The 16,629-nt window shown below is 36.9% G+C and overlaps 1 protein-coding gene across 6 annotated transcripts in view; it reads right to left on the bottom strand.

The window, feature by feature from the left end:
* The window catches only part of LRRN1 (leucine rich repeat neuronal 1), a 37,299-nt gene that overhangs the window by 6,935 nt on the left and 13,735 nt on the right, over window positions 1-16,629 (bottom strand). The gene's annotated exons all lie outside the window — the stretch shown is intronic.

Raw genomic sequence — 16,629 nt, 5'->3', positions numbered from 1 at the left:
TGTTAAGTAAATTTCTGCCACATGTTATTGCTTAATCTTAATTCAAAATAGAAAACCCAAAGAATAAATCTACTTTTCATAACTCTGAGATGGAATTTCAATTAACATTTATGTTTTGACTGAACTTAAGGAAACATAGCTAAAAGTAAATATGTGCTGAAGTTGTGTGAGTCTCCCAAAACCATCTGTTGCTACTGAAAAATATCTTTAATGGGGCTATACTTCGCATATTGTCACAAGTAATGTCTCCATTTTAGTTTAAATTACATGGTTTGAAGTAATTGCATTGCAGTACTCAAATCTATTTGACATACACATACCTCTTTAAACAAACAAACAAATAAATAAACAAACCACACAAGTTGAGAATGTTAAATACCATATCAAACATAGAGGGAAGACTTTTTCCTTCCCCAAACCTGCATTTGGCTTCTTTGAGAATGGAGAATGAAACTTCCTTGACATAAAAGGAGGTGTTTTAAGATGTTTCTAGTTGTGTACCATTCTGAATTCTTTTTAACATATTTTCCAGCCTAATTTTTGAACATGACATTAGCCAGAGAACAAAGCTTAAAAGAATGCTTAAACCATTTTATATGTTTAAAACATAAGGCATGTCTCAGGAATTATTCACTAATGGTGTTTAAAAGTAAATCCATTATCACAAGAGAAGAAAACTACAGACCAATGTCCCTGATGAATATTGATGCAAAACTCGTCAACAATACTAGCAGATTGAATTCAACAGTATATTAAAAGGATTATACACCATGACTGAGTTGGATTTATACCCAGAATGTAAGCATGGTTCAATATATGAAAATAATTCAAAGTAATAGACCATATTAATAGAATGAATGACAAAACCCATATGATCATCTCAGTTGAGGCAGAAAATGCATTTGGCAAAATTCAACACCCTTTCATGGTGAAAACACTCAACAAACTAGGAATGAAAGAAAACTGCCTCAATATGCTAAAAACATATATTAAAAGCCCACAGCTAAAATCATATTCAATGTTGAAAGAGTATAAGCTTTTCCTCCAAGATCAAGAACAAAGTAAGGATGACCACTTTAACCATTTCTATTCAACTTAGTATTGGAAGTTTGAGTCAAAACAATTAAGCAAGAAAAAAAAATAAAGCATCCAAATTGGAAATGAAGAAGTAAAATTGTCTGCAGATGGTATGATTTCACATGAAGAAAATCCTAAAGATGTCACAAAACCCCTCTAAACTGTTATAATAAACAATTTCAGTGAAGTTGCAGGACACAAAATAAATACATAAAAATCAGTTGTGTTTTTGTATACTATTAATGACCAATCCAAAAAGGAAATTAATAATTCAACCTACAATAGCATCAAAAAGAATAAAACACTTGGGAATAAATTTAACCAAGGGGATGATTTGTGCACTGAAAACTACAAAGCATAAAAGAATAAAACATACAAATGAATAGAAATATATCCCATGTTCATGGATTGGAAGACTTAATATTGTTAATATGTCTATCCTACCTAAAGTGATCTACAGATTGAATGTAAGCTGTGTCAAAAGCCCAACAGCAGTTTTAGCAGAAATAGAAAAAAAAAATCTTAAAATTCATATGGAAATTCATGAGACCCTGAATAGAGCCAAAACAGTCCTGAAAAAGAACAAAGTTGGAGGCCTCATCCTTCATGAGTTCAAAACATACAATAAGTCAACAGTAATCAAGATGGCATGGTACTGGCATAAAGGCAGACATATAGAAGAGAGCACAGAAATAAATTCTCCTGGACATGATCAAATGACCTTGGAATTTTGTGCCAAGCCTACACAATGAGGTAAGGATACTTTCGCCAACTGTTATTGGATATCCACATGCAAAAGAATGAAGTTGAACCCTTACCCTCCATCATATACAAAAATTAACTCAAAATGAATTAAAGACCTAAATGTGAGACCTAAAACTGGAAAACGCCTAGGAAAAGACAGAGGGGAAAAGCTTCAGAACACTGATTTCTTAAACACCAAAAACAAGCAATAAAAGCAAAAATAGCAAATATGACTAAATCAAACTTAAAAACTTCTGCACATCATAGGAAAAAATCAACAGAGTGAAAAGGCAATCAACAAAATAGGAGAAAATATCTGCAAATCATATATCTGATAAGGGACTAATGTCCAGAATACATAAGGAACTCCTATAACTCTGTAACAACAGACAATTCTCCAAAGATATCCAAGTGGACAATAAGCACATGAAAAGACGCTTAACATCACTAATCATAAGAGAAATACAAATCAAAACTACAGTGATATATTACTTCATACCCATGAGGATGACTACCATTAAAAGAACAGAAAATAACAAGTAAAATGATGCATCCACTATAGAATGTAGAATGGCTGTTCTGCAATAAATTAAAAATATAATTACCATATGATCCAACAACCCCACTTCTGGGTATATATCCAAAAGAATTCAAAGCAAGATCTTGAAGAGATATTCACACACCAACATTCAATGCAGCACTGTTCACAATAGCAAAGAGATGGAAGCAATCCATATGTCTACTAGTGGATGTATGGAAAAAGAAAATGTGACATATACACAAAATGGAGTATCATGCAACCTTAAAAAAAGGAAATTTTATCACATCTATGATGTGGGTGAACTTCAAGGACAGTATCCTGGATGAAATAAGTCCATCACAAAAAGACCAATACCATATGATTCCACTCATATGAAGTATCTAAAGTAGTCAAAATTATAGAAACAGAAAGTAGAATGTGGTTGCCGAGGGTTGTGGGAAGGAGTGGGGGTATTTGTACTTACTGGGTATTTAAGTTTTATAAAATGAAAAAGCTTGAGAACTTTGCTAGACAACAATGTGAATATATTTAGCACTACTGAACTGTATACTTAAAAATGGAAGATGGCAAATTTAATGTCATTTTTTATCATTAAAAAATGTAAAACCATTATACTTCAGGCCTACTTTGTCACATATATACCAATTAATTATCTTAAATTCTGCAACAAATTGAAAAATGGCCAGTATAGATTTTTTTAGTGGAATTGTTTTGTTCTAGGGCTTACTGGACTAAGTCGGTCAAATGTGAGAAGAAAATGTCCTACTAATTACCAGAATGATGTTCCACAAAGAAGTCTGGCAGTTTAAAGAAACAATTCCTTAAGTGAGAAACCATGGTTTTAAAGGCCCAGTATTGGCAAGGGATGCATTTCAAACAAACAATTACATAATTACATTTGATACTTCTTTTTCCAATAAGATATGTTTGGGACACTCTGCACTGAATATAAAATTCCAAGGGAAATGGAGAGCATGGTCATAACCATCAGGTGAATTTGACACTGATCCCTATTTTCCCATAGAATCATATGAGATGGGATGTCAGTTTAACAAAATCACAGTATTTAGTATAACTTGGGTTTGGTTCCTTATGCATTAAATTCTTACAAAGTTGGGTGAAAGAAAGAAGCAATCACAATAACATGATGATTAAGTTAATTCTAGTTATATTAAAACCCAGATAGCTCTCTGTTTGTAGACATAATTCTGTGTTGGGGGATCCAGTGATCTGTATTCAGATTCTGACTTATTCACTTATTAGATGTATTACCCTGTGTCAACTATGAGAATTCTGTCTCACTTTCTATGCCTAAATTAAGGCTAATTATACATACTTCATATATGAAAATTATGATAACTAAAGAGCCTGGGAAAGAGTCCAGCACAAAGTGAGCCCTCAGATACTTATTTGAATCTCTGGAACCTCATCAAGTCTGCCATTAAATTTCATTCTCACTCTGCAGGGCTACTGGGAGGTAATGAATAAGCAAATCTCTTTAAGACCTTTGGGCATGACAGGTGTTTGGAAAAAAGTCATTGTTTCTTTTTACCATTTCCGTTATATTTCCAACCAGTATTATTGGAATTAAGTGTTAGAAATTCAGAGACCAAATATGGCCCTGTGCTAAATTAAAACCCTATGTAAGCAAGCAAATTATGAAATACAAACCTCCAACCTAGAAATTAACATCCTTTTATAGACAGTAGTCACAGCAATAAAAAGCTTAATTTTTGATCCCCTAGAAAATGAAAATGCCCTCTTAGGACATGTGCATTTATGTACACTTTCTTTGGTGGTCAAATTCACCCTGTATATGTAATGTTTAAAGAAATCATTTTTTAGCTCTATTGGTCCCCAAATAGATCCAGAGCTAATGCAGCATTCAAATTTGCTTATCTTCTTTTGGGCATGGCTTAATAATAGGACAATGGGATTTTTGTTCAATGAAGCTTTCCTTCTGGTTAAAAAAATACATTGTCTCCTTATAAATTCTCCCTGTAGTCACTCTTGTGGGGGGAGGGGAGCAAGGTAGAGCTAGGTAGACTCCATTCACTGGATTGACCTCCCAAAGGTAATTTCCCTGTGTGGAAGGCCAGCATGACTTTGCTTCAGGTGCACATGGCTGATTGTTAGGCTCAAAAGGCTATATTAGCTTTTTGAAAGAGGAGTTTAGCAATAGAGTTAAGAGTGTGGCTTCTGGAGACAAACCTGGTTTCAAATTCAGTTCTGTGACCTTGGGCAAGTTATTGAAGCTTTCTTTCTGAGTCTCAGTTAACTTTTTTTTTAGAAAATGAAGATCATAAAACCTACTTTGCAAGGGTGGTGAGAGAATTAGAATGACAAGTTAAATGTAAAGCTTTTGGCAGAGGGCCTGCCACATAGCGAGTGCCTGATAGATGTTACACATTACTATTTACAGGTTTGATGTCTCATTGGATCTGAGTCTTTGTAATGGGTTTGAGTATGAAAGAAAGGAGTAGGTAGTTGAAATCAATACAGGGTACCTTTTGTAACATCAGCAACTACGAGTTCTGAAAACAGCCTGGCCAGAGAGAGAGAGAAAGAGAGAGAGAGAAAGAGAGAGAGAGAAAGAGAAAGAGAGAGAGAGAGAGAGAGACAGAGAGAGAGAGAGAGTGAGAGAGAGACAGAGAAAGAGAGACAGAATGATCACAGCAAATTCTTTATGGAGGGTATATTTCATCTTCCTTGGGAAGGAAATAAGGCATTGCAAATACATTCTGAATATTGAAACTGCATGGACTATTTTTAATGTTTTTAATCATTTTTTAAAAGTAATCTCTACACTCAGTATGGGGCTTGAACACATGAATCTGAGATCAAGAGCTGTGTGCTCTACTGACTAAGCCAGCCAGGCATCCCTGCATGAACTATTTTTAAAGACATTAGTTTCTTGGACTTTTGTCTGGTCCCTGGCCCTTTCTGAATCTTAGATTTCTTTCTCCAACCATTTCCCAAAATCGTGTTCCTTGTTCACACATTATCCCAAGCAAAACACCCTGTAGTGTGTGTTAGTGATCACAGATGGAGGGTTCGTATGGGAGGAAGAGCTATAATAGTCTCCATAATGCATTAAGGAAACAATAAAGTCTATCCCCTTGCAAGGACATAATGGAGCTTGGTGAAGCTCTTTTGCATAAGGAACTGTTCCTGAGAGTCCACATTATTCATCAGCAAGCAGTGCAGCAGCATGTCTGAGTGGGCCAAGCAACAGAATGAGGACACCAGGGAAGAGATTCTTAATTTTGGCTTCACCACCAATTTCCTAGGTGACCTTGAAAGAGTCTAGTAACTTTGTGTTCTATTTTATTTATCTTACAGTAAGTAGGTTGAGAGGAAAGGAAGTCACAGCTTCCCAGGCTAAGAAACACCTCAAGAAGTCATCTTACCAACCCATTCTCCTGATGTCATGGAAAATTCCTTCTAGCCATTTTCTGAGATGCAGCAAGTTTGATTATGCCAAGGCTCTCAAACTCCAGTGCTTTCAGGGGCTAGGTAGGTGAAGTCAACTGAATCTAACACATTCATGTAAAAAGCTGGAGTGTGCCTGCACTCCAAAGGCATCCAAAAATGTTAACTATGCAGGCCAAACAAAAACCATCTGCTTTCCAAGGCCTTTTGTGGCCTGTGGCCAGTTTGCAACCTCTGAAATACATATTAATATAATAAGCATCATATCAGTTATAATGCTAAGCTAATAGGAGTATTTGATAAGTAGATGATTAAATATCAACTTTAAAATATTACTGGCAAATACTCCACATGTGAAAGCCTATAATTAGAGATTCACTATATTACAGTGTGAATCTTTGCTCTGAAGAAAACTTGAGCAGTTTAAAAAAAAGGATGGCATTTAGAAAAATTCATTTTATACTCCTTTCTTTTGGAAGACCTACTTTTAAAGGAAGGCAGAACCTTAAAGGTCCCCTAAGTGATCCAAGATGACCTAGTTAATTGGCAGAGAAACAAAATAAAACCCAAACCCCTTGATCCCTAATTCAGCATTTCCTAATCTGACCACTTTAAATATTTATGGTTTCCCTGGTCCCCAGAGAAAAGTTTGATTGTCCTTTCTCTAGTTTTATTTTATTTTATTTTTCTTTCCTTTCTTGTATTTATTATTATTATTACTTAATAAAGTCTCAAAAATTCTCTGGTACACTTGGGTGGTACAAATGCACTACTGTGCAAAGAAGAGGATGTACACAAGTGATCTTTTGATTCCCCCTCATTTTCCTTCCTCTTTTGGGCCAGGGCAAATCCATCACACTGCAGGTGCAGTGTCGGCCAACATCTCTGGGAAAAACCCAAAGGCGCAGCTGGTCTCCAAGCTAAGCATTGAAGCTGGGGTCACAATTCATTCAGCTCCTAAGAGGACTAGGCATGGACAGCACATTAGCCCTTGCAGGAGGTTTGGCCAGGCATGGTAAACAGAGCAAGGCTGGACTAGATGGACTGAAAAATTACAAAAGAAAGTTTAGAAGGAAGGAAGGAAGGAAGAAAGGAAGAAAGGAAGGAAGGAAGGAAGGAAGGAAGGAAAGAAAGAAAGAAAGAAAGAAAGAAAGAAAGAAAGAAAGAAAGAAAGAAAGAAAGAAAAGAGAGAGAAAGGAGGGAGGAAAGGAAAGGAAAGGAAAGGAAGAGAGACAGGAAGGAAGGGAGACAGGAAGGAAGGAAAGAAAGAAAGAAAGAAAGAAAGAAAGAAAGAAAGAAAGAGAAAGAAAGAAAAGAAAGAAAAGAAAAGAGAGAGAAAGAAAGGAGGGAGGGAGGGAGGGAGGGAGGAAAGGAAACGAAAAGAAAGGAAAGGAAAGGAAGGAAGGAAGAGAGGAAGGAAGGAAGGAAGGAAGGAAGGAAGGAAGGAAGGAAGGGAGGGAGGGAGGAAGGGAGGAAGGAAGGAAATCAAAAAGCCAAAAGCCCAGACACAGCCAGCAGGCATGAATCCAAATCCAAGTTGGTGGCTTGGCATGGTAAGGAAAGGTGCTTGTGGAAGAAGCCTTGGGAAGAACATCTACTCCAGATTCTTAATTGGCTTCAACTGATCAAAGGCAAACAAGCTAGCCTCCCTGTGAAATAAGAGAAATACAAGCTGTGAAAGTTAGAAAAGGCCTTAGAGATCACCTAGCACATCTAAAACAACTTCTCATTTTATAGAAGGTACCTCAGAGAGGTGAGGTCACATATTCCGAAGCCAACTTGACTCCATTTCTACTCTCCAAATACACAATCCTTTACACTACAGAACCCCACACTGCTTCACTTAGTGTAGGGTTAGTTGAAATTTATATTCTTGATCACTTGGGCAGGAACTAAAACTCTTTGAAGGATGTTAGCCTCTACTGCTCCATAATCAATTATCATTTATTAGAAGCATAAGAAAACATCATTCGATTTAGGGAGAGTGAAATAGCTTGTTTAATAACCTCCATCTTGACCTTTGATTAGGTAGATCAGGGATAGCTCAATCAATCATGCTGATGCCTAACTTATTTCAAAAAATTAAGTCAGGTCAGCTTAATCATGTTCATTGATTTTTTTTTTTTTAACGTGGCAGTGAATTGATCATAGTTGACCTATTCTACATAAGCATGGCCAAATCACAAGTATAATTTTTAGAATGCATATATTAAACTTCTCTTAATTTGATAATGGATGTTTTGCACACTCTGTAAGGGCATAGAAATTCAAGTGTAGGAAATGTAAAGTGTATTTGAACAATTAGTAGGAATTGGAAATGGGCATTCAAGATAGAAGAGGCCTCATGAGTATAAATGTAGCTAACTTTAGTAACAGACTTACTTAATGAAAGATTTACTATGTATTAATAGCTATAGTGAGTGACTATATGTGTATGGTGTAAAGTGTATCATCCCTGCTTTTCACTTTGTTCCAAGATCTTGAATAAGATAGCAAGTCAAGGACATAGGGCTCATGCCCTAAAGCTATCTAGCTCAGAACCCCTATCTGATTGTCAGGTAGTTTGAGAAGCAATATGGTAGAGAGACTGAAGTAATGAACCAAGAGTTAGGGGGTCCTCATTTCCCACCAACTCAGATCATGCTGTCTATCTTCCCTACCTGTAAGTGTTGAGGTTGGGCTAAATCTAGATGATATCTTAGGGCTTCTCCAGCTCCAGGATTTTAGGCATTTGATGATTCTTTTCTGCATTTCTACTTTTAAAGGCGCCCATGTAGGCAGCACTCCTTATGGTTGAGAGCAAGACACTTGATCATGGCTTAAAAAAAAATTCTATGTTTAGTATTTTTTTTTTTTTAAGAAAAGTTATGGTCTCAAGAGGCAGACAGAGCTAAGTCCATATCCTGGTACTACCTATGGTGCCTTGGATAAACTGTCCACCCCTCGGAGTCTTGGTTTCCTCATCTGTTAGAAGGACATGGTTATATACCTGCCTCATGTGGGTGTTGTGCAGATTAGATGAGAGTACAAGTCTTGAGCTGCAGCTGATACATAGTAGAATCTCAACAATCATAAATTTCCTTTGGAGTTCTCAACTTAGAAAACTAGAGTCATGTGCTAAAAATGTAAGTTAATGTTTGCTCTTCCAACAAAGAAATTAATGGTTTTCTTGAGAACTATCTGGAACAGATTTCCTTACCTCCCTCCCTCCCTTCCATCATACTTTCTTTCCTTCCTCCCTTCCATTCTTTCTCTTTTTACCCCTAACCTTTCCTTCTCTTTCCTTCCTTCTTTCCTCCCTTTCTCTCTCTCACTCCATTTGCCCCTCCCTTCCTCCCTTCCTCCCTTCCTTCCTTCCTTTCATCCTTCCTTCCTTCCGTCCTTCCTTCTTTCTTTCCAAACCCAACCCTCATTTGGTGCTTTCCTCATAACATCCCTGAGAGGTAAGCTGTTTGTCCCTTCCACACGGAGGAAACCATGCATTGAAATAGTAACTTGCCCAAGACATATAGCTAGACAGTGATGGAACAGGACTCAGAGACAGCCTGGCTTTAAAGCCTGTGCCCTAAACACTATCTCCCACATGTTACCCAGGCTCCCAAAGAACCCCCAATTTTGAATCGATAAATGGGACTGTCAATGAAGTATCAGAAGTATAGTATAGGCTGTGTGGCTGGGAGCATTTATAGCTCTTGAAAGCAATGCAGAGTCTTCCCGAATGATGGAGTTTAACAAATCATAGTGAACATTTAGGGATGGTTCCTCTCTGTCAAATAGCTTGGTTACCACTGAGACATCCTCTATCCTTCAGGTAATAATAGAATAGAGTTCTATAATATGAGAAATGAGAAAGCAAAAGCACAAGAAGATTTCTGCAGTTTGGTCTACATTGAATTTTATGGGAGAATCTGGTAGGTCCAAGATTTTTATTTTATTTTGTTTGAATATGATATTCAGGTACATAAGCAGGTGTCCTCCAGCAACAATGGGTAGGGCTCAGAAAGACCTGTAACTACAAACTCCCCAAGAATCACATGACTGCCTTCAAACTTTAATCCCCCCCTTTTCCTAACTCATTTCCAGGAAGTATTTTCAAAGGCAATGTCATTTTTGGAAGAGAAAAGTCACACATTTATTTTAATGAGACCATGCTAATTAAATCTTTGCATGCTAGTTACTTAGGATTTCAATTTTGCAGTTTAATGGTAAGCCTCTTTAAAGGATTCTCCTTTGCAACTATGTTAAAAAGTGCATACCTCTCTCACTAAGAGGTTGAATGACCCCTAAAGCATTTCTGTTCCTGACTGTCTTGGAAAGAAGTGTCCCAAATGAATAAGATCTTTCACCAAGAAACAATGGGCATTTAGCAACACATTTCAATCTTAGTTACTCTGGGTACAAAATATAAATAGTAAGCAAAGGGAATTATATTGTTAGGCCAAGAAAGACAGGAAACATCCTTTCCAAATAATGAAGTATTTTCTAGCCATATAAACACTTCTCTCTCTCTCTCTCTTTTATATTTAATGTTCATTGCGGGGTCATTCTGGCTGGGTAGTAGTCATGAGAATAACAGCAGTTAGTACTTACTAACAGCACTTAGCTCTTACTATGCAACGTGCACTGCATGGAGCACTTCACATAAATTACTTAATGCTCACAACCCCACGAGGTGGGAACCATTTCCCCCCCATTTTCCCCAATGATGAGATGGAGACGTAGGAATAATGAATAATGAAGGTCTTTGAGCCAGGACAGTGGTGGAGGTTATATGTGATGGCAGGCATCTGAGGCCAGAGCCTAGATCATACTCCTCCCATCCCAGCCTGTCTGGGCAGGGGGAGTCCTTGCCAAAATGTTAATCTGCTAGAACTAGAATAAGTATCACAGGGCAGGCCCTGTTTCTGTTTTGTTCACAATGAGTCATCCAGGGCCAGGCACTGGCTTGGCATCTACCTCGCAGGCACTCAATAAATAAATAAATAAAATAACTGAATCAGTGAAAATGTGCTTTCCAGGTACCTAAACATAACAGTAATTTTAAGCTTGCAAATAAAGTCCTACTGGGTCTCTTCTATATCCGGGGTGATACAAAACAAAACAAGACAAAAATAAAACAAAACCAAAACCCTTACCATTTAGAACATATCTGCTCCCCATACATCCTAATCCTTGTGACTTGGGAAAAACCTGCTCTCTCATTCATTCTTTTCTCCACACTCTGATGAAATCTAGATTCAGACTAAATGCAAAATAGATCCCATAAACTAGTGCCTAATTTAATTAGAGTAATTAAATACTGATTGCGTGTTTACGGTGTCACAGGGCCAGAAAGACCAGACCCTGTCACTGAAGAGTTTATAATCGTGTAGGGAGACAAGAAGACAACTACCCAAGCGACTCCATAAAGGAAGGTACATGTCAAAAGGGAGGGGTGAGTGAGCAGATGTGTGGATCCTTGGGAAGGAGAGCAGAGAGTTGCCAACCTGAGCTGGCTCCATCAGCATTTGCCACTACAACACTGCGAAGAAAGAAATGTTCTGTGTTGACATCGCCCTACAGGGTAGTTACTGAAGCAACTGAGTACTTGAAATGTGGCTGGTGTGAATCAGAAATGGAATTTAAAACTTTTGGGCTGTGAAACAATATATTTCTCTTGTTTAAGCCAACCAATTTTTGGTACTTTGTTGCAGTACTTCTAGGAAAGCAATACAGTGCTCTGTATCAACTACTGCAATTATTTTTTATTTGAATGCTTACTGTATTAATGCTTATGTACTTAAGGTGCTGACTCTCCTTATCCTTTTTCTCCCTACTGCATACCTACTACACGTAAGAATTGATTATGAAAGGAGATGTTTTCTACCATTGCCTGTAATCTTATGGATAGTAACATACGCTTTTCTTAATTTTAAAAGCAGTTAATGATCTTTGCAGCTTCTTCTTTTAGGACTTAGCAAGCAAGACTAATACTTTTTATGAACTGTCTCAGCTCTTTGCCAAAATAATTTTTCCTTCAATATTTTAAAAGTCATACACACCTGGAGTGTCTCGGTGGCTCAGTCAGTTAAGCGACCAACTTTGGCTCAAGTCATGATCTTGCGGTTCATAGTGTGAGTCCCTCATTGGGCTCTCTACTGTCAAAGATCCTCTTTCTCCCTCTCTCTCTGCCCGTCTCCACTCATGTTTTCTTTCTCTCTCTCTCTGTCTCTCTCTCTCTCTCAAAAATAAATAAACATTAAAAAAGTCATGCACCAGATACAGTTTAAAAGATTCTTGAACCTATGGTCTTTCAAATCCCTTTAAAAAAACCCAAGATTCAAAAAATAAATGAAATGAAATGAGATGAAATGAAATAAATGAAATGAAATGAAATAAAATAAAATAAAATAAAATAAAATAAAATAAAATAAAATAAAATAAAACAAAACATACCTGAGATTCTATGTCAGGCAAAGTAGGACCGGGAGAAAAATTTTGTTTTGTGTTCAAATCACTTGTAGGATCAAGAAAGTTTGAATCGTTTTCTTTCTTTGTAAGAAATTAGCTATTTGCATAGCTGGAATCGTAAAGTAGCAATTTAACATTATTGAACTGAGAAAGTGACAGAAGGCTAAACAGAACAAAACATGAACGAACAACTGGGCTATTTTTATTGCTCCTTTTTAGTACCAGCAAGTGTAGTGATATAAAAACTACCATGAAATCAATTACTTTTATTCTTTTTACAAATTATTTTAATTCTCCTCCCATAATAGGTCTATATGAAATAATTGCTTTGTAATTACCGACATGATTAAATGTTAAATAAATGTAAAATCTTCAGTTTGGCAGCCTTAATATGCCTAGAAGGCTCAGTTTCATTACTTCTTTTTAACTACTTCACAGTATATTGCTTAGTATTTTCACTGCAGACATAGATTTCACCATGCCACGTTAATAAACGTGTCATAAGGAGCCAGTTGCTACAATGCTTCTTGATTATACATTCAGAACTACAGATAGACCCGTGAAAAACCAGACTTGTCCTAGTTGGTACTCAAAGTGCCAATCTGTAGCCTGCTAATACCAATACCAAAGAGTTTTGGATGCTAACCCAGCAAAGCAGTTCCATTAAATTATACTAGATTTGCTTTTGCTTCCAGACCAAATTAAAGTTTAGTTCATAATACTGAAAATAACTTCTCATCAAGAAAATGGCAAACATGTTCACATCATTTTCAGAATATTTATGGTTTTTCTTTGCTCAGAAAGAGTTCTATACCATCTTTTGTTATATTTTTTAATCCACTAATAATCTTTATTAACTATCTGATATTTTAATGAAATTTTTACTTAAAAAAATAAAATATCCAGTGTCCTTAAGATGGGAGGCTATACTTTTAGCTCTGATCTATTGGTATTTCTCTGAAGAGTCTGACTGCTTAGTATTTGCCAATTAGGAGACTAGGCGCTCTTCAAGCGTTAGACTAAGAAAATGTCAAAAACATATTCCTTCCACATTAAAATGTTCTTTTAAAATGTGGAGACTGATACATGGAAATGTACATATATTTAGCTTTAAAGTTCTTGCTACTCAAGGTTAAAGACAGCCCTGTTCGGGTAAATGACAGTATTTGCCCTTAGACTTGATAGACCTCAAGTATGTTGTATCTCTACTGAATGTCATCTCTTTTAAAGAAGGAAAATAAAGCCATCTGTCCCTGAACTCTGAAAATAAACTTGGTGTCAAGTTGCTTCTCTCAATTCTTTTTATATGACTGTTCTAATAAAGGAGTTAAAGAACTTGATTTTTTTTCATCATCGGGAGAGAATGAACATAGTAAAAAGTGTGCCTGCCTATTTAAACCTTCTCTCTGAAAGCTTGGGGCTGCAGTCGTTCTCTGAGAGAGTGTCACAATTGCCAAAAGACAGGGATAGAGAGAATACTAACAAAAGGGGCAGTGCCAGACAAAGTGCTTTATGTCCTCACAGCACCCAATGGAGGTAGATGTGAATATTCTGATTTTACACATGACTTCAGGGCTCAGAGATTAAGTGCCTATCAAAATTCCCACAGCTAACTGGTCAAAGAGCAGAGATTAAATGCCAGTTTGTTGTGTGCTGAAGTCAGAGCCTTTTCTGTGATACTACCTGCTTCAATTGTTTTATTGGATCTCCAGAAAGATTGTGAGTGCATACAGCATTCTCTTAAGTACACACAAGAAAACTAACCTGAAGAGTAAAACCTGGGTTAGCTGGAAGATTAAGCTCAGGGAATTTGCACATTTAATTTTCTGGGTAGCTGAAGGTTTCCTAGAAATCTTTTAGTTTCAATCTTTAGTATCCATTTTCTTGTCTTTGATAAAGGTAGTTGTGCTTTAGGTTTCTTTAAGGCATTTTCCTTTAAACCCTGATAATGAACTCCTATTGGAAATCCTTTTTTTTCCCCCAAGTGTAAAGTCTTGATTATTAACTTATTTTCTTACAATTTTCCCTTTTCTCCTAGAAGTGCACTCCAGAGGAAAAAATTCCAGTTAATTAGAATTTCTGGTAATCAAGGTTTTTCAATTGTTTTGGTAAATGAAAATCAGGTGAAAGCTACCTCCCTGAATTTGAAATTGCTTCTTATTATAGGTTCTTCTTGATGCCAGCATGTTCCCCTATGTTAGTATGCATTTGAAACTAATGGTCCAATATTCAAAGTGCTCAGATCGTTCATGACCTGGACGCCATAAATCCACCAGAGCACATTAGTGGGATGGTCCTTAATTACACAGTTTAGGCTTTGTGTAATCAAATGGTGCAAAAGAACAGCTGAGAACATTAAAATGCCAGCAGGCATTATAAATCATAACGCTTTCTATAGTCTTTCTTCAATTCACGTGTTTTGTTAAATTGAAAGTAAAAATAGAATGATTTTTGTTGAATATCCATATTGGCATTTATAACCATTAAAACATAAATGATTAACATAACACATATTAAAAGATCATCTTTATTATTTTACCTCCTAGTTTTCTAATAGAAATTGCAGTTATTTTTTTAAAACTTTAACTACAGGAATCATCTTGCTAATGAAATAAAATTAAAGTTATCTCTTAGAAAGGTAGATTACACAAAAAGCCTATTTTTTAAGAAAATACAATTTCAATAAATTGCAATGCAATCTTTTCCATCTAGGACTAACATGCACCTTAAAAGTTTTCTGTAGAGTTTTAGCTTTAAGAGGACACAATTTAAATTGTGGAATGTTCAAATTGTTATAATAGAAAGGAAATCTATTTAAATGGTGGTTTATTACTTCAAATTATATTTAAATGAGGATAATGAAGACCACATTTGAAAACAAGACCAGCAAATGAGAATCAATTTCTTGGAGCATTAAGCAACTTTAAGTAGTAAGCTTTGGCAACTTGGCATAAAATATACAGCTTATTTTTGCTTCAGGGCTTTTAAGTCTCAAAAATCTAACTAGCACCCATGTCAGCCCTCAAGATTAAGAATTATTACCATCAGCATGGCTCGTGATTCAGTACCATTCCAAATGCCCACAGGAGTGACAGAAATCAACCAGAATGGCTTACTGAGCAGCAATTCTGTGTAAGGCCTGGGGGGTCATGGGGTAGGAAACAGGGCATCCTTGCTGAAGGGGAAGGTGTGTGCAAAGCAGTGGTGTCCTGAGTCAATTGTGAGCATTTCTTTCCAAATCCATGTTCAGAAACATCGTGTTAGTCACTTAAAAACTGGTCCTGGTTGGGTGTATTTACACCACAGGAATTGGTGAACACTACAAATCAGAACTTATCTTTTTGGAAAGCTGGCTGTCAAACTTTTACCAGCACACCCTGGATGTAAAGGCACCAAAGCAGCAGAGCTTGAATAGGTACGTGGAATGGGAACTATTTCATTTTGAATGGGATTTAAGGTCTGCCAAGCTAGGAAAAGAAACCAAAATAGAAAGGTTGGATGGTACCTAGATATGGAGGGCCTTTCATGCTTCACTAAGGAGTTTTCTTTCATCTATTATCCTTGTCTAAGACCTAGCAGAAAACAGATGGTGCATTCAAAAAGGAGTTTTTGAAAAGGGAGTTTTGAAAAGGGACCATTTACAGGGGGATAAGGTTAAGGTACTGACTCACACCCCTCGGCTAGCTGCTGCAAGAAGCAAAAGCCAACAAGAAGCCAGATGGCAAAGGACCCATTGATGCAGTCCATCTGAGTCTGATTCCCAGAGTACAAAGCAAAGTGGAGAAGGGTAGGGTGGATCTGGAAGGGTATAGAAAATATCCAGCACAATCCCACAGCAAGTGGGTACCACTAAATGTCTTGTAATGGGAACTAGGGAATCATGTCTATAATTCAGAAACACTGATCCATCAACTGTGTGTAAGACAGACTGGAGAGGGTACATAATGGATGTAGGGAAACCCATTAAGAAGCACTCGCATTAAGCTAAAGAAGAGGCAATGGAACTGCGATCATGGTGGTAAGAACAGAGAAGGGCCATGTTTAGGAAACAATAGAGACTGACAAGTGGAGAGGTAACTATTAGATATACAGCTGACTAGATGTAAAAATGGGGGAGGAAGAGTTAAAAATAATATCAAGGCACTGAGCCTGTTTGACTCTGATGCTAGTGATTGCCAAAGTAAGACGGGCATGCAAGAGCAAGACCTCACTTTGAAAGTGGGTTGACTTTCTCCATTTATGTGATTGGGTGGGAAGAGAAAGGTGACAGCACTCTCTACCAGTTCTCTCTCTGCTGGGCCAGTTTGTGGAGGCTTTGTTCCTCTGCACAAGGCTACGGGATACTCTTATACAGCCACAGCTCATTCTGTATCCTAAAAACCAGT

The sequence above is a fragment of the Felis catus genome, chromosome A2, assembly GCF_018350175.1.
Source record: "Felis catus isolate Fca126 chromosome A2, F.catus_Fca126_mat1.0, whole genome shotgun sequence".
Lineage (NCBI taxonomy): Eukaryota > Metazoa > Chordata > Mammalia > Carnivora > Felidae > Felis > Felis catus.
The sequence above is the reverse complement of the archived record's forward strand: the minus strand, read 5'-3'. Positions and strand labels throughout refer to the sequence as shown.